The sequence below is a fragment of the Neomonachus schauinslandi genome, chromosome 11 (genome assembly GCF_002201575.2).
Source record: "Neomonachus schauinslandi chromosome 11, ASM220157v2, whole genome shotgun sequence".
Taxonomy (NCBI): domain Eukaryota; kingdom Metazoa; phylum Chordata; class Mammalia; order Carnivora; family Phocidae; genus Neomonachus; species Neomonachus schauinslandi.
Genome location: NC_058413.1, coordinates 29,730,584 through 29,749,750, shown reverse-complemented (window position 1 = coordinate 29,749,750; position 19,167 = coordinate 29,730,584).

Here is a 19,167-nt window from a genome sequence, read left to right as displayed (position 1 = left end):
TTAGTGGAGCAAAACAGCTAGAGTTCAGACCTATCGATAGCACTATACTGACAGACTTTTATAAATTCAGTCTGAAGAAATAGCTAAGTGTCACCATGTCTACACAAAGATGAGATTCAATTAAGTGGGGAAAGGTGAAAATTGGAGTAAAACTAGCAGTAAATTAGTTGTTTGAAATGAATAGTCTCAACAAGACATCTGGGAGATGGAAACTTTAACTTCTCAATCAACCTAAGAAAAACAAGGTGCTAAATTGGCTGCCCCTACTGATTACAAACACCAGCAGAAAGTTAGGAATTAGAGTCACATTTACATAAATTATTTATTCATCATCTTAGTATTCCTTACTATCAACCAATTTCATAAGGTTTTATGGCCATCTGGACAATGTCAGTCGAAGCAAATGGTGGAGTTTATGACATGGTGATGGGCACTGTGTTTGATAAAATCAGTGTTCTCTCACAAACTTATACTTTTCATTATATTTGAGCCTGAGCTTTCCCAGCAAAGGAAGATTTAACTTCCTATACTTCCTGTGAGCACTATGCTTACCAACTAAGACACAATTGAAATGTCTTTGATAGGACATCTGGGGGCAGCAGTATAGGATTTATTTGTCAAGATCATTAAACCCATCAGATTAAGAAGATCCAGAGTCCCAAATAATAGAATTATTTACTCAAATGTCTGCTTAACAATGATGATACCAGGGTGTTACATCAAAATAATACATGAGATGAGACAAATATAAGAAAAAATAAGTCTCTTCAGGTCTTTTACAGTCATTATCCAGACTTGGTAGTCTTTCTTGATTAATATGAAAGGAATATTTAAAATGATGTCACATAGCTATGTTCTGATGAGGAGATAAGAATTCTCTTTGCAGAGATGATTAACAATTCATTTCATATGAATTGTGTTTGTGAGGGTCTACAAACACCAAATATTGTAATGTTATCTATAACTGCAATAATGTTATAGATAAATGCCATGATTTAGCTAAAACAAATCTAAGTTTATGTTGAAACCCTAGCTAAATGATTGTTATGGGTCAGGGTCAAAGGAGTCTTTGGGTGATTTCTGGTCACCAGAACTTGCCTGGAAGAAAAAGAAGCATGATAGAGTTTTTCAAAGTCCTAAGCATGAAAACTGGTCAGCTGAAAGAGGGGCTATAGTTATTGAAGGGAAGTGGAGGATAAAAGCTCTAATATGAGAAATTTGTGATGTCATATGAAGGAATAGCTACCAAACTGAAAAGTGAGAATCAGCAGATGACCAAGATAGACTGAGTTGAAAATGTATGTTGCCAGGAGTGCAGGAAGAAGCATATTTTGTCTGGACACCCCTCTGGTTCTAATTTACTAGCGTCTAGAAAACTATTATTGACCAGTTAGTGGAGCAAAACAGCTAGAGTTCAGACCTACCGATAGCACTATATCATAGTCACCTGCCAACCACATTGCCTTGTTTTTTTTGTTTGTGTTGTGTTGTGTTGTTATTCAAGCATCTTAAGTATATGGATGCCATCTCAACAAGAAGGGCACGGAAGGGAACGAAATGAGGCCCTTGTGTCAGTTCAGTTGCTTCAGGAAGCAAATACCATGACAGAATTAGAAGCACAAGATATTTTGTAGAGAAAGGCCAGTAAAAAACATAAAGGGGAGAGGGATCAAGAGTAGGTGGTGATTGACTTGAGACTGGTGCAGGTCAGATACATATGAAGGGAGAGAGGGAGGAAAGGAGAATGCAATAGGAAGAGCTTCATGATGCATTGGAGCTCTGAGAAATTCTCAGCCAGCTCATTGAGAAACCCAGAGAAGAAATCCTTCATTGAGCATACATGGCCAGAGTCTAGTACCCCTGTTGCATTCAGTTACTGGATGGAGGTGTTATGACCTTGGTGTAAACAATGTAGCATATTCCAATAACAAGGTAGCTAGAGACTATCAGCTACTACACTGCTCACAAGACCTTTTCTCTTACCATGATATCTGAGCCACAGAACTCTGTTGCTACCATAGTCCACACTCCAGCCTTCACAGATCAATTTTTTCCATAGTTTCAAAGTAGTTGCTCCATTTTTCCTTTGACCCTCTCTTCATAAAAGGAAACTTGAAATAGGTTAATGGTATGACTTACATCCTCTCTTGTTGCCTTTGGTCTGGAAACTGCAACTGATGATCATCCCCCTCCTCTACTATCAATTCTAAATTCCTCTTACCTTCATTTATCACCTCTGCAGGTTTTGGTAGCTTACCAACTATTACCTAAACCTTCATTCCTAAGTCTCTGGTAATCATACATATCTCAAGCTAGAATAATTTCATGTGATAATTCATAGTAACAATAGTTAACAAAGTACCAAGAGAAACCAGATAAAGCACTTGAGTTTCACATATATTCTCTGCCCTCAAAGTGTAAAAGCAACCCTATCTCCTCCTGCTGACCAGGATCAATTGTCCTGGCCAAGAGGGTGACGTTTCTCTGCTGGTCCCTATTCCCAAGGAGACCAAAGTTCTCAGGCAGCAGCCATAACTTATAGTTCAATGGGATCTGCTCTGTCACCTGGAAGGGATATTTTTCCTTTGGGGACCAGGCTGTCTAACCCGACAAATCCCAGAGCTTAAGGGAAAAAAAATAAAAATTCCTCAGGGGTTAAAAAATCTGAAAAAAAAAAAAAAAAAAAAAAAAGTTAAAAAGAAATAGGGGAGAGATCCAAGAATAAAGTAAAGTACTACATTCTACCAGACTACACTCCTCCTTTACACAAGCCTATTTCTGTTATACAACAGTGAACCTAGGGATGTACCTGAAATAGTTATATACTAAAACAATACATTGACAAAAACCATCAACAGATAGCCTTCTCTCAAGCCATTTAAAATACAAGTTATAAAATGAACAGTACAATATATTTTTCAAAGTCTCTAATTTCAAGGGCTTCCTGTGACACTCATGACCATCTCTCCATCATCAATATTCTAAATAAACGTTATACATGAGAACAAGATATATTCTTTTTTCCATCATTATGCATCTGCTCACATCCTCATTTTCCTAGAGGAAATTTGATACTTTCCAAATTTCCATACCAGCATTCCTTGTTTAAACTTGATAAAGGACTTCAGGCATCTGTTCACTTTCTCTCCTCCAACATTCACCTCTCTCCCTGGCTTCTAGATTCAGAGCCTCTTTTAAATGGTTCCTTCCTCATGCTGATGCATCAAATGCAGACTTTGCTCTGTCACTTAATAGGAAAAAGATTATTTAACACCCCAAGCTTAAGGTATTTTCCCATTCATAAATCTATGCATGCAAAATATTTTTAGTGCCTCCACTATGACAAGCAGTAGAAAAGCAGTAAAAAGAAAATTTGAACTTGAACTTGAAGCGAGTGGGTTTGAGCTCTGCTCCAAGTCAAGTCAGCATGAGGGTAAGGCAGTTACCCAGTCTTTCTGACTTATTTGTAAAATGGAGATAAAAATCAAAATCAAAAAAATTAAAAATCAGTATTTTTTATTGTTTTTTATTGATTATATAAAATAAAATCAAAATTTTATTTTAAAATTAAAAATCAGAATATTTTCTGAAGAAAAATGAAATAAAAGATGTGAAAATCCATTGTAAACTCTGAAATAGATTACATATGAAGTGATGTAATTATTTAGCATAATTATAATTATTTATAATCCAAAGAAATATATCATTAATCAAATCTTCACTTGGTCAGAACAAAACAATGGGAAGACACTTGAAGTGAGGTGCACTTTGTAGAATCCTTTAATATTCTGTCTACTCAGCATATTCTAAGATTAACCAATTTTATCACTCTCTTTTATTATCCGATCTTGGCCAATTATTTAGAGTTTAGCCATGGCTTCTTTTTTTTTTTTTTTTTTTTTAACATATCATCAGGATTAGTAACTCTTGTCTTATTCAGTTCTGAGGCTAATTGTGAAACCACATAAAATAATAAAATCAAAGCATTTTATACACAGTAATGTGACAAGCAAATCATAGGCTTTGTCTTTATTCACCTTGTTTTAGATAGTGCTTTTAGAAATCATCTCAGTTCAGTCCTACTTAAACAAGCTTAAAGACAGTATCCAAAGCCATATATATTTGAAATTTGGTATCAGAAGATTTAAATCAAACACTCTTGGGCGCCTGGGTGGCTCAGTCAGTTAAGCGGCTGCCTTCAGCTCAGGTCATAATCCTGGGGTCCTGGGATTGAGCCCCGCATCGGGCTCCCAGCTCAGCGGAGAGCCTGCTTCTCCCTTTCCCTCTGCCTGCCACTCTGCCTACTTGTGCTATCTCTCTGCCAAATAAATAAATTAAAAAAAAAATCTTAAATCAAACACTCTTGGTTTCAAGGCGTGTGTGTGCGTGTGCATGCGCATGTGCACACGCATGCTCCTAAATACTAATATCAACTATATGGTTCCAGGTCAGAGTTAGTCAAAAGAGGAACTTGCATGTGGTTTGGAAGACAGAGGTGAGGTAGAACCAACACCCCTTGAAAGTTGTCGCAGTCAGACATGGTAAAGGTCAAAACAATAAGGACAGATGAAGAAATCCAGCAAATCCAAGCTTGCCCATGTTCTCCTCTGCTCCACATCCAGCTACTGCCTGACTACAGGCTCTCTTGGCCAACAGCAATTACTAGGCACAGCACCAGAGACTTGGCTAAAAATCCACAAAGTTTTAACTTCATTTCTGTAGAGACTGTGGTCCACATTGGCTCTGACCTGTCCACTTACACCAGTGTAGCAGACAGTCTGGTTAGCAACTGTTAGTCTGACTCAGACTTCCACTTCACTTCTTCTCCCACATTTCTTAATAATCTCCCAGTTTCCATAAAACTTACACTGCCTCTATTTGCTGACTGATACAAAGATGATATAATTCTCATGTCTGCTGCAAAACTATGACAAATTTGATACCTATGCAAAGCTAAATATGCACCAAAAAAGGTATTAAAATGCTGTGTCATTAGTTTTAAAAGCACTAAGAACTTTTTTCTTTTTGATATATAAGTTTTATTATTGATAACATTTAGCAGCCAAAGTAAATACTTAATGCCTTTAAGTGCTCTGAAAAAATTTAGAGACTCTTGGGTAACAAAGAACCCTAGAAACTACTTTCTTTATGTCTTTAAAAGGTAGATAAGGAAATTGCCTCCCAGAGATGTCAAATCATTTGCCTAAATTCCCTCAGAGTCAGTGAGTTGCTATTCTGTTAAAAGCAGATTTCTTAAGCTGTCCCCTTACCTGATTAAGGAATGCAAACCATCTTACTCAGTGGATCCATTTAATTCAGAATGTCTATGTCTATGTTTCAAATACTTCCTTTTCCTATCCATGATCCTATTCCTTACTCTTTGTTCCACTTCTTTTTTGTCTCCCACTCTGGGAGCTTCTATGCCAGGCAATGTGAACTGCGTTGTGCTTATCTTATCTAAGCATACACTGAGATTCCTTTTCCCCTCCTCATTTTGGCCTTAAATAATAACATAAACAATCCCAGTCATATCATACATTTAGTGCATTTCTTATAACCTGCTCTATTAGTAATATCCATTCTCTGTTACGTTTGCTTACTGGTTGTTATTTCAAAGATAATGAAATAGGGAAGAGTTGGTGCAGATTGGATTTTTCATGAATAAAACTATCAAATGAATGGTGCACTGAAATCTATTCAGGCAGAGGAAATACACTCCATTATAACATGTCAGTGCATGTTGATGAGTACCCATCTGAATATAATCATTGCAAATGAACATTTATTCAGAGGCCTGAAATACCTGCAGGCTGCCTTGTCTTAGGTCAGCATTGGAAAGTTTTAGAAATGATGCATTGCTCCCTCAAAATTCATTGGTACTATAGTAGCCTTCTCCAAAATTAAATCCTGTCTTGCCTGAAAAAGAAGATATGTTTCTTAAAACACTTCACCTGTCTTTTACTTTTTCCTCTGGATAGTTTTTATTTATTATAACTAGATGTTGGTAAATTCAGTCATTTACCTACACGTCTAATTTTTCATTATTTATTCTGACATTTCCTGACTACTTCTTGTATGCCAGACTTGGTAGGAAGTGTTAGGGGTATGGAATGCAAGTCGTTAGATTCTAAATTTTGTGAGAGTAAGAACTTCGTACTTATTCACCAATAATATACTCCATGCCTAGCACTTACCTGGTACAGAGGAAGTGCTCAATAAATTATTTTTATTTATTAATTGAATGAATGAATGAATGAGAAATCTCTGGTTGCACACAGTTCACAGTCTAGCGGCAATAATTACACTATCTGTAATGAGTGTGATAATAGTGATATAAATGTGGAGCTGATGGAGCTGACAGGAGGAAAAATCTAACTGATATTCCAATTCAAGCGTCCCACTATAGAAAGTGGGTTAAGTGCCTTTTTGGACAACTGAGGGAAGAAACTCACCTCCACTAAAACAGCGAAGGAGAAAGTCATGCCTGATTTCAATCTAGAAGGGCAAGTAGGCGGGAAAAATGTTCAAACACAAAAGAACTCCAGACATCTTGTATGATATTTGCCATTACTTGTGGAGACTTCAAAAGCCCAGAAGAGGAGCTGAGATCCCTGAGAAGTTAATGGCTTTACTAACAACCTAGAGGAATAATAAAGAGGCCTTGTAGTCTGACAAGCCGTGCTGGAATATATTTAAAGTTCTTTCCAATAGAATAAAAATGAAAACTGGCAAAAAGCCAGCTAATCAAACAAACAGCCCTTCGTTTCATTACTTATATTTCAACTGGCTTTGTTAATAAAAACGGGGTTAAATATAAAAGGCACTGGTAAAGCATCTAAAAATTCGTGTCCTGGCAAAAGAGAGCAAATAGACCAAGTTCATGCTAGTGGGCTGCTGTAGCATTTTGTATATTTACAATAAGGTCTAAAACTACAGAATCTGCTGGTAAATCATAAACATTTTAAATTCAGTTAGGAAATCAAGAATATCTAGAGTAGTAGGAAAAATATGAAGCTTCAATCTAAAATTAAACCCACTAGTATAAACAATTCAACCAAGAGCCAGGTGTTGGATACAAAATCAACTAAAATTTTAGCGACTTTAGTGTTATTTTAGCTAGCAGGAATCATTTCAGAAGGCTGGGAGGCACAGCTTGCCATACCCAAGAGATTGAGCTTACGTCCCAAACTTAGAATAGAGCCTTTCCTGGTTATGCTGTTGGTATTTTAAGAAACATGACAGCCCCATCTGCCATCCATATGAGAAGTCACTCTTTCCAAGATGTCACTGAATTTATGCCTGTAACCCCAAACTAACAGGAAAAGGAAATATCATTCTCCCTCATCTCCTTCCAAGAAAGGTTTAATGTGCAATAGTCTAGCACTCTTTCCAAGAAGATAACCAAAGATCTTTTTTTCTACAAATATATATATCAAAGTATGTCAATAACCAGAGTATAAGAGGTAAAAAAAAAAAAAAAAAGGGGGGGGGGGAAGCAATACACACAATGATTATTTTTACCCTAACACTTCTTTGCCAAACATTCACTAATCATTCCACATGCATTATCTCATTTAAATCTAATCCTTACAATGATTCTAGGTTTAGCTATATCTATAATCATTTAGTAGATGGAAAAAGAAAAACACCTTACTGGTTCAATCAATCCACAAGGATTGCAAAATTATAGGACTGGGACTCAATCCCACATTTTTCTGATGCCAATTTTCATGCCCTTAACTATTTTGACAGTGTCTCTATAATCACATTACTCCCTTGAGATTATAATCTTTTGACAGCTCCCATCATCTCTATCAAGGTTCCTCATTCCGCTATAAATTGGCTGTGGATAGAATTCTGGGTGTCTATGAACATGGATGAAGGAAAAAAAAAAAAAAACCTCACATCTTTATTTTTACCAACCTTTAATGCACAAAGCAATATATATATATCAAAATTTTAAAAAAATTGGTTCAGGGTGCCTGGGTGGCTCAGTCGTTAAGCGTCTGCCTTCGGCTCAGGTCATGATCCCAGGGTCCTGGGATCGAGCCCCACATCGGGCTCCCTGCTCGGCGGGAAGCCTGCTTCTCCCTCTCCCACTCCCCCTGCTTGTGTTCCCTCTCTCGCTGTGTCTCTCTGTCAAATAAATAAATAAAATCTTTAAAAAAAATAAAAATAAAAAAAATAAAAATAAAATAAAAAATTGGTTCAATCCAAATGCCTTCCTTTGAAATTCCAATAGCATTTGTTTTACATCATTTAAAAATACCATTCTGACAAGGGGTCCATAGGCTTTACTAGACTACCAAAGAGGTGCATGGCACACAAAAATTTAAGAAACCCTGCTCCATAGGATACAATTCAAACTCCTTTATATGGTATCCAAAATTTTTCATGTAGTCTATTGGACAAGGAGCATTTTCTGGCCCAATCTGAGCCCATCAGAATCTTTCTGAATGATTTTTTTCTTTTTGAGCTGGAATTAAGGATTGAGTCAGCTTCTCTTTGGGGACAGAATTTTAAAATTGTTAGGCTAGAGAGTCTTTGGTGGCTGTTTCCCACATCATGGCCAAAGAAGCCTATATGTGTTAGAGGAAAATAAAGCTAAATAAATACATCCATAAATAAAAATAAATCAGTAAGATTTAGTCACCTCTATTGCCTTACTATTTCTCCCAAGGCTCATTTTAAAATCCTTCTAAGTGGTTATCCTTGGCACTTTCTATTCCTTTCCGAGTCCATCCTATTTATCATTAAGCAGCACACCCAGGTTAATTTTTCTAAACGATGACTATGTTGACATCACATCACTCCCCCCCGAAAGCTCCATGACTCCCTATTGTCTACAAACCAAAGTTCAGACTCCTTCAATGGATTGATATTCAAGGATTTCCATGTAATGGACCCACCTTGCCTTTCCAATTTAGTTTTCAACTTCTTCCTCTTCATCATCCTGTATAATAGCTAAAATGGATCAATCACTGTTTCCTGTTTGTAGCCCTATATTTTCCTTCCTCCATGCTTTTAATTAACCTCCTCCCTGTAGCTGGGATACCTCTGTAATCTTCACATATCTAAATCATACTTATTTGTCCAGGTCCAGCATAAATGCAACAAACCTCATCTAGTCCTAGTTCCTGATTCTTCCCAGGAGAAATAAAATCTATTCTCTGAGCTTTATGTATAATTCACTTATGCTTTTCATTGGCCATTTACCCTATTCTAATTATATAATTATTTAATATATAACGTTTTCCCACAATAGTAATAGTAGTAATAGCAATTGAGCGTTTATGCCAGTTACTACTAAACACTTTCTTTGAACTGTCTTATTTAACTTTCACAACCACCCTGTGAATTAGAATCTATTACTGTACCATTTTATAGGTGAAGAAACGGAGGTAGACTATCTTGCCAAAGGATGGACACACTAGCCTTCAAACTCAGGCAGTCTGACCCTAAAACTTACCCTTGGCCATGCTCCACTATTCTACCTTCTCTAATAGACTGTAAGTTCACTGAAAACATTTCTTAGTTTGGTACAACTTAATAGCTTACAGAATGTCCAACACCATGGTTTGGGTATAATCTGTGCTCAATAAAGACTTGGGTAAATCATTTTTAGATATTTATCTATGAATCACAGTGTTTGAGACAAAATGAAAGTTAGAAAAACCAGTCTCTCCTTTTAAAAAACATTTTATTTCTCTTTAGTGGAGTCATCAGCTGTGAACTTAACTTTTTTAATATTTATTAAGCTAAGTGAAATATATAACATGATGGCCCCACTTAATAATTGTCCAATAGATCTTAGTGGTAGTTATTGGGGTTTTTGTTTGTTTGTTTCTTGCTGTTATTTTTGTTCTTGTTACCACAGTGAGTTAGGAAGAAATGTTTAGGACTCCCATTGCACATCAGAGAATAGTGAGTCGTCAACAGGTTGAACAATATGGTGAAGATTATGGTCTAGTTGGTTTCAAAGCCAGAACTTAAACCAGTGGCTTTTCCTTTCCAGGGTTTGGCTCAAACCCATAGAGCCCACAGCTAACACCTAATCTCAAGAATCACATCTGCTTCTTTAACAAAGAGTAGAAATGAAATCCATTCATTACTGGCCTGTGACATATTTAGTAGCATTCAGAAATTCAATTTCTATGATCATCTTTATTCATTTATTTAAAACAGAAGTTGTAATGGAAAAAAATTGAAAATGATTTATGTGCTTAACACCAAAAAATTCAAGATGTTATGCAACTTCAATTTCTAAATAGCATTTTCTTCTACCTCAGAATTACAAGTTTAGGGAAAATAACCAACCTTTGTTTTGAAGTCTCTGGCTTTTGTCATTTCTGGCAAATTTTAAAATGCTTAAAGATAACATCTTTGATTCATTCTGGCTGGAAAATCAAAGCCAGTCTAATAAAAATTGCTGGTATTCCAACTTCAAAAGATATATACTGCTAAGTCATCCCCTACTTATGATATATCATCCTTTCTGAAGAATAAAAACTATTGCATAGGCTATATGGACAGAAGGGGAAAAATTAAATTTAATAGCTTTCTGCAATAGACATGCCTTTCTCTAGGGACAACTACAATTATCTTAACCATAATAAGAAGTTAATTGTTAGTAGCCTTCCCTCTGCCAGCTTTCTTTAAGTTCAGTCCCCAAACAAGCAGATTGCCTTCAAAGTAAATAGAGATTCATTGCAGGGATAGGGAAATGTGAGTGCTTAAGCTAGAAGCAATGACCCAAGTGTTTTATATTCCATTCTATCTCTGACTTTCATTGTGACTCCAAACAGATGACAAATTAGCCTTGATTTGAACTCAACAGCTGTCTAGTCTCCCTACCTTGGTCCCCCCTCCACTCTCTTCACCTTCCCTAATATGATCCTCTTCCAAAATATCCCACCTCTGATAATGACACCATTATCTATCCAGTCACTGTGTCCCTTTCACAGTCCCTACAAAGATCTTTATTCAAATGTGCTGGCCCTCTCCTAATGCCTGCCCAGATGCTGAAGAATTAAGTCCCTTTCATGCCATTTGTTCTACTACTTCCCCTCCAGATTTTGTGAGTTCACCTTGCCACTCTAATGTTTTGTCAAAAGCAAAAAATAGCAAACCGAGTCATTGTGCCAGACTGGAGAGATGCTATACCTTTAAACTAAAAGGGAACATGTTGAACAAGAATATCATATTAATTAACAACAATATAGCCTTAGCTTGTAAGGGCATGGCAAACTGTCAGACCTCAACTAGCATTCCCCTCTTTTGAGATTGCTAAGCCTTCATTTTTGACCAGCATCTTTCTGGTCTCTCAACTATAACTGAGAAAGGGAACTCAGAACTGGAGTTCTGATAGTGCCATGTCATACAGTTTTATTGTTCATGTCAAAACCAACTGGCACTACTTTTATTATTTGTGTCAGTTTTATCGTTTCCCAAATACTAGAACAATGCTGTTTAAAATGGCTCCTGGCCACTTTTGATTGTTCTCTTCAAATGCTCCATACAAGTACTCTTCTAATAGGAAAAGAGACAGAAAGAGAAAATGCAATGTAAACCTAGATTTGGTCAGACTTCAGGTAACAGAGAAATTCTAGAATGATTGTGGATGATGCCATATCAACTGGAACAGGCCTTTTAGATTAAGACAGCACTGTCCAAAGTGAAGGCCAAATCATCCATTAAGGAATGGAAAAAATAGAACTTCTTTTCCTACTTTTTATCTTGAAGTTTCAAAACTTTATCTTATATATATGTTCATATATACGCAGAATATTGATAAAGTGATACATTTGTATAATTTGCTTAAAAAAGAAATGTGCAAATATTGGTGGAAACTCAAAAATATTTTACCTGTATTGGTGTATTATAAAAAATATTTGGAAACTACTGGATTATCACATTACCCAAATAACAGAAAGATGCTTAGAGGTAAAGTAACCTCCCAGCTATTCACTTTTGTTGAGGTATTCCCCCTTATCCTATGGACCCAGAGCTAAAGCCAATTTTCTGCTTTTATATATAGTCCAGTTTACAAGAATAAAGGGCAGGGTGGTTGGCATTTCTGCCCATAAGAATACTCTTGGAACATAATCTTCAGATCTTTAAATTCCTCTAAACAAGAAACCTCATAGTCTCCCTAAAATCTCCCTTTTCTACAAATGTTAACTGCTCACCAAGGACTGCTGAATTTTATCCCTGAATACTGCCTCAGTCTGTCCCTCTGCTTCCTTTGCCCTACAGCAATGCCACAGTGCACACTGTGATGGTGGTTCTCCTGGGATCACACAGTGCCACTGGGTCTGGACTTCAACACAAACTCCTTTGCATGGATAGCATATGGATTCTATCCTCTAAAACCAGGTTCATTTCCCAACATTCCCCTTACACTCACACCCCTGAAATACTGAATTTGCTGTAGTGCCCCATGCATACCTAATGTTTCTTTGGATCTCCATATTTTTGTACATTTCCAATTTCCTAGGATATCCTTCATTCTCCACTCTCAATCTTTATTTGCGTATGCAATTCCTGTTCTTTCTTCAAAATTCAGCTCTGTTCTGTTCTCACAGAAGACATGTTACAGTCCCGTTAGATCTCTATCACTTTATTAAATTTATTCTTACCAGATTATATTCACATGATCCATTCATGTGTCAGCCTTTCCCCCTAGATTGGGAGTTCTTTGAAGTCAAAGATTTTCTCTTATTATTTTTATATTCCCAGTGCTTAACACACTATAGGGGCTCAAAAATATTTATTAAACTAAATGTGTACTTTTAATTCTCCAGAATGTCATATGCAATAGGCAATTTGGGTATTTACCTAGGGCATTCCCAACCATATGCTCAGACAATGCATCACTTGGCACTGAGCTAGTCTACAGCTTATACATGTGGGTAAGTCTATAAATAAATGGGAAAAAAACTCTTATCAAGTATTTCCTAAAGAACATGGAGTCTGGTCATTCAAAGTTCCCTTGTTCTGCTACACTTTGATGGATCTGGGCTTGCAAGTTTTGCTCCAGAGCTGGGAAGTAAAGTTCTATGGGCAAGAGAGTGGAATAGTTAGAGCCTGAGAGGTTATGCTGGGAAGGATGAGGTGGGGAGGAGGAAGAGTGAGAGATGTAAGCAAACCGGCAAGATGGTAGACAATTGGGTGCTGCATAAGAAGGTACCCCATTGCCCACCCCCACCCCTTCAGTTAGTATCACTAATTCACAAAATATGTGTATTTCTTGAGAAACTTGGAGAAAAGGATAAAGGATAAGTGTATGTGTATATAAGGGTGAAAGGTGAAAAGAGCATGAGAGCAAGAGTCCATAGAAATGAGTAGTAATCCTGAGGAATTTGGATTTCACAGGCATGGAATTAGCAGGGATTAAAATGGATCATTATCTAGATCTCTGAGAAACAAAGAAGCCCTAGTTAACATCTAGAGTGACAAAAATAAATAATAAACTAGAAATATAAAACATACGTATTAGAATGTATTGTTTGAGCACATAGTTAGGGACACCCTGGATGAGTTTTATATATATATGTATATATAAAATATATATGTTTATATATATGCTTATATAGATGTTATATATGTTATGTTACATATATCCACATATAATTATATAGTTTTATATATATAATACATATAACTATATATTATATATAATACATATAACTTTATATTATATATAGTATGTAATTATAAATATTATATATATATACACATACGCACACACACATAGTACTAGCGCTCTGCACTTGAAAAGACACATCAGGAATCCATTGGCAAGCTCTCTAAGCAATACAATGCAAAAAAGTAAAATTAATAGACATCATCAGATTCTAGGGAAGAGAGCTGGGCCAGATTAGTCAGCAAAAACCTTTTTTGAAAAAGTTGGACTGAAACTGTGCTCAAAGTGATCTGGAGAAATGAGTTAACTGGACATAATTTAGGAAAGGAATAGCCATAGATGCAGAAACAGCATTTGAAAAACAAAAAAGAATCAGTCAATCTGACTAGGGCAGAGAGTGTATTTGAGACAAAATATATTTTTCAAACAGAAATGCAGCATCTCACCTCTTTGAACTAGTATTAAATAGCTTAGCATTCTGACCAAGTGCTTTCATTCATCTATCAATCATCCCATTACCAATTTTTATGCTCTAAAAACCAGACCATCCTATTAAGAACTTTCAGGAATAAGAGCACCCTGAGCATCTATGTCTAATAATTTCAAATTTCCCCCATGGCCCTTTCCTAACCATAGTATTTGAACTATTTTGACAAAAACAATTCCTTCTCTTATTATATTTTAAAGACTGACCTTAGCACTTCATATAACATTAAAGTCTTTCTAAGTCAGTATCATCAAGGCTCAATTTCTCACATTGACATCTAGAACGTGAGGTAACTTGATACTTTGTAAAGTTCCATTAAAATTATGAGGAATTATACCTGACACTTTATATTTATTAGTACTATGGATGCTCATTGCTTTTACCAAAAAGGCTGAGTTGAATTTTCTTGTTTCTCGTGTAGCAGTTAGGAAACCCTAGAAAAGCCTTGCCTCAGTTCAAGTCCTTGTTCCAACTCTGTACTGAGATTTTTGACCTTAGGCAAGTTACTTCCTTAGTCTCTGCAATTCTTTCTTCATCTGTAGAATGTTGATGTTAATAATAAAACCTGCCTTATATGTATGGATTAAATGAGCTAATCTTAACATGTCTATTAATCACAATTAGACTCAGTTATGAGAAGCAAAGACCCAGAGAAAGAAGTCCACAGATGAGCAATCTGTATGGTGGCTTCATTGTGCCAGGGATCCAGGATCTTTCTCTCTTGTTACTAGACAGTACCTTGCTTCAATTCTCATGGTCATACCATTATCCTAGAGAGGGAGCTGTTAACCTGGACACATCACCTTTCAAGCAGCAGGAGAAAGGTGAAAGGAGAGAGTACTGTTTACTCGTAAAGGACAATTCTTGGACACCCTGACAGCCTCACTATTAACTCACCAGGCAAAATGTGTCACTTATGATCTACACGTGAAAGAGAATAGGGAAGGAGCAGAGAATAGTTATCGTAACTGTAGGGGTGAAGGGCAGGCTGCCCCCAAGATGGGTCACATTGGAATGAAGATTATTTTGAGTTAAAAAGCAATCAAAACCTAGTAGATTCAGGAAAAACTCTTTATCTCCCTTTCAACTGCCTAAGAAGAATTTAGATAAGGACCTGCTCCAGTAACAGAGCTATCAGTATAGATAAAGTTATAATATGAACTAGGCATGGTAGACAGGGAGGAACCTAGCAAGGCCTATTTGATCACAGTCCTCTACGTCCCATTGTTTCTGAGTGGCCCAACAAACATTTGTTTACCAAACATTTACTCTTTTTCATCTTCCTGTGAATTACATTTCTTTTATTTGAAGTCCCAGACCCCCACCCCTTCTCTTAAGTTCAAAATGAAATAAATACCTCATTTTTGCCTATCTTTGGAATCTCATGTTTGTGTGATTCTCTGTACACAGGAAATTAAATTTGATTTGCTCCTGTTCATCTGTCAGGAGCAAATCTGTTAATCCATCAGTTTGATTCTTAGTCTTGCTAGAAGGACTCTGAAGAGCAGAGGAAATTCTCCCTCCTGACATAATCTTTTTTAGTTTTTGGTTAGTTGTTTTTTTTTTTTTTAAAGCTATAATCAACAGATTTTCTTATCTACAACCTTATTATTACAAAATATGAATTCTACTTAGAATCCCAATTAGTTCCATTATAATTACATAAAGATTTCTTATGCCATTGGAATCATAAATCTATTTCCTGGGTCCAACTAATGCCTGTCTCATTTTCATTACAAAGAATGTCAATACTATTTAGCATTAACACAAGCCTAAAAATATATTTTGCCTCAGAATGACCCACTATAAGCATTACTTTGGAAAAATAAAAAATAGTTATTTGGGAAAACTAGATTTGTTTTACTAAACTAAGAACTAAGTTTATCCAACTTCCATATATGATATTTATTCATAAGTTTAAACTAGGATATCATAAGTTCTTTTTTTTTTTTTTTTTGACAGAGACACAGCGAGAGAGGGAACACAAGCAGCGGGAGTGGGAGAGGGAGAAGCAGGCTTCCCGCTGAGCAGGGAGCCTGACATGGGGCTCGATCCCAGGACCCTGGGATCATGACCTGAGCCGAAGGCAGACGCTTAACGACTGAGCCACCCAGGCGCCCCTAGGATATCATAAGTTCTTAGTGTGATAAATAGCCAAAAGAAACTAGGTATGCTTATAAATGATTAGCCTGCAAAATGTCATCTCTTAACACCCTTTCTGAACAAATATAAAAGTCCACGCTTCCAGTTTGTTTTTCTGCCCAATAAACTCATTACTTAGGATGTGATTAATGTACCATTACTTTAATATCACTGATGCATGTACTTAGTCACATGGATCACATACTTAGAAAAAAAACTTGCCAGAAGTGAGTAACTGGAAAAGTTGAGGTCTCAATACAATGAGATCATTTGTAAATCAATCAATAATATCTTCAGGAATTAAGGCACCTGGTCCAACTGAGAATATAGCTGCTCTAAAAATTACATGGTTAACTTTGTTATTATTATTTTTTTTTTTGGAATAACATTATTTTGCAGCACTATATTGGGCAAGAATTTGGGTTCATGTTCAAAATGGCTGGAAGTATCCAAAAATACTTTTATAACCATATGTTCCAAAAAATAGTTATCTCATCAGAAAACTACAATGAAGATTGCTAATGTTTTAAGGACTTACTATACATATGTTATGGTCTGATGGAAATAATCTTTAAAAATTGGGGGTAGGGTGTTAAGAACTATAAATAGAACTAAAATGAGTGATAGGCTATGGATATTTTTGCAAAGCAGCTTTAGGAAAGCTAAAGGAAGGCAAAGCAAACTGTACTCAAGCCAGAATTTATAATCCTGAGTTGGTTACTGAGAAAAAAATGACATCCATATAAAAGGGGAACAAAGAAGACTGATAAAACCAGCTTTTATGATGTTTTCTGTTGTGTTCTTATGTACTCTGTCATGAAGTACTTAATCCTGCAAATTGGAAAAGGATTTTGAAAAAAAAAAAAAATACTTTAGTCCATGTGGTTACTTCTCCCTAGTTATTATGGTTGAAAGATGGAGGAGGGCGGAGGAACTGCCTTTTTTCGATTTAAAGAAAATAATCTGAAAGTAGAGTGGTATCTAGGAGACAGAAGTCAACTGATTCCTTTATAGAAGAATACTATAAGTAATGGCATGCAGGATGAAATATTTCTTCTACTGAATATAGGTTCTATGTTTAAGACAATGTGTGGGAAGGACAAGTTCTCTTGCCTATGGTCATCTCTAGTGGTATACTGAAGCTACTAGTACTAGATAGCAAGAGCCAAGTGCTAAACTTTCAGTAATCCTGACAACTAGTTTTTAAATACAGCTACGATTAAAAAGTTATATTATATAAATATAAAGTAGAAAAATTATATTAAGAACAAAAGTAATAAATACTAAAAACTGAACACTTCCTTTTTTACCATATTTCACTATTAACTGGTCTTGAGTTTACTTATATGTATTTTATCTGTATAATGGAAATACTATATAACATAATATGTAATATATATATAATTATTATATAATTGCATCTCCTCCCAATTCCAAGTTCAAGGACATCATATCAATAGTTTGAAATTGGCCATGCTGGGAGTATTTACATCATGGAAACCACTAAATGCTAGAAATCTAGGGTTGATTTATTATTTTATTGTCTAGATTTAAAGTGATGGGGAAATGTTAATAATGAAGATTAAATTTAAAGTGGATCGTGTCTCTGGGTGTCATGTTATGAATTTCCCCTCAAAATGAGAAACTATGCTTCTAGTATTCAAAAACTATTATCCAATTCAGCAAAGAAATTGCTTGCATGATTAAAGAATGAATAAAGTTGCAATCTTACTTATTAAAGTAAATTAAAATCTCAGTCAACATTCACGTTGGTTCTACACTCATTTATCAATGTCATGAGTGACTCCTTTGTCATATATGACAGTAACCAAGAATTTATTGCATTCTGATTTTGTCAGATCATTGTTGAGTTGCAACCATAGGTAAACTGCAAATAGAAGGGTTTGACAAAATCATTTGTTGAGAACAATTTGATTGTGTGGAATTTATAATAAAGAATATTGTTTAACTTCATAATTCTTTGTAAATGTGCTATACAGCCTTTATATTATTAAAGCTTATTATAAACTTAAGTACATAAGTACACATATATATGCATGTTCTTTTATCAGAGAGCCTATTGTTAAACTTCTCCAGAACACCTCCATCAATATCTAAGTTATAGAGTATAATTCTAAAGTACGTTACCCCAATAACACTATGGTTTTGTGTTCCAAGAATTTAACCAATCCATTCTTGAGTCTATTTATATTTTTAACCTGTATTTCCTTTTACCCTTAATGGTATCAGTTATGATGTAAATTATTGCATTCCAGACTCGTTAAAGACTTCAGCTATAACATGTAAGAATTTGATGAATTTATGTTCATCCTTCTCATATTCTGCCCACTTATGAGTTCATGTATCTCAATCACCTCTCCTCTCAGCTTTCATTACTCTAAAATAAAGATCTCCCACCTAACTGATTGGACCTCTATCTTTGCTTACTCTCTGTGCTTCAGAAATCCCCTATAAAACCAAAGACCATGATACGCATTCACTTGATCAAAACCTTTTTTTTTTTCCATATTATCCACTGATATTTCCAAGATCTAAAAAGCCTGGAAAAACTTATGCCAACATCAGAGGCATCAATAACAGAAGGTGGGTTCTACTCTCAACTCAGCACCAGAGACTGCAAATGGCAGATGAACAAAAGATTCAAGGTCCAGGCAGAAATGAGACCATGTTGGGAATGGTAAAAGAAAATAATGAAGTACTGGAATATAATCAAGAAAGCATTCCAATGCCTGTAGATTAGCATTAATGGTTTTCCAAAATTGAAATGCATCTATAAGTAATTGTCTATAAGTAGAGGGTTCTTTTATTTTTTAAATATTCATAATACCTACAACATACCATGTACTGCACTAGGTCCTGGGGATACGACAGT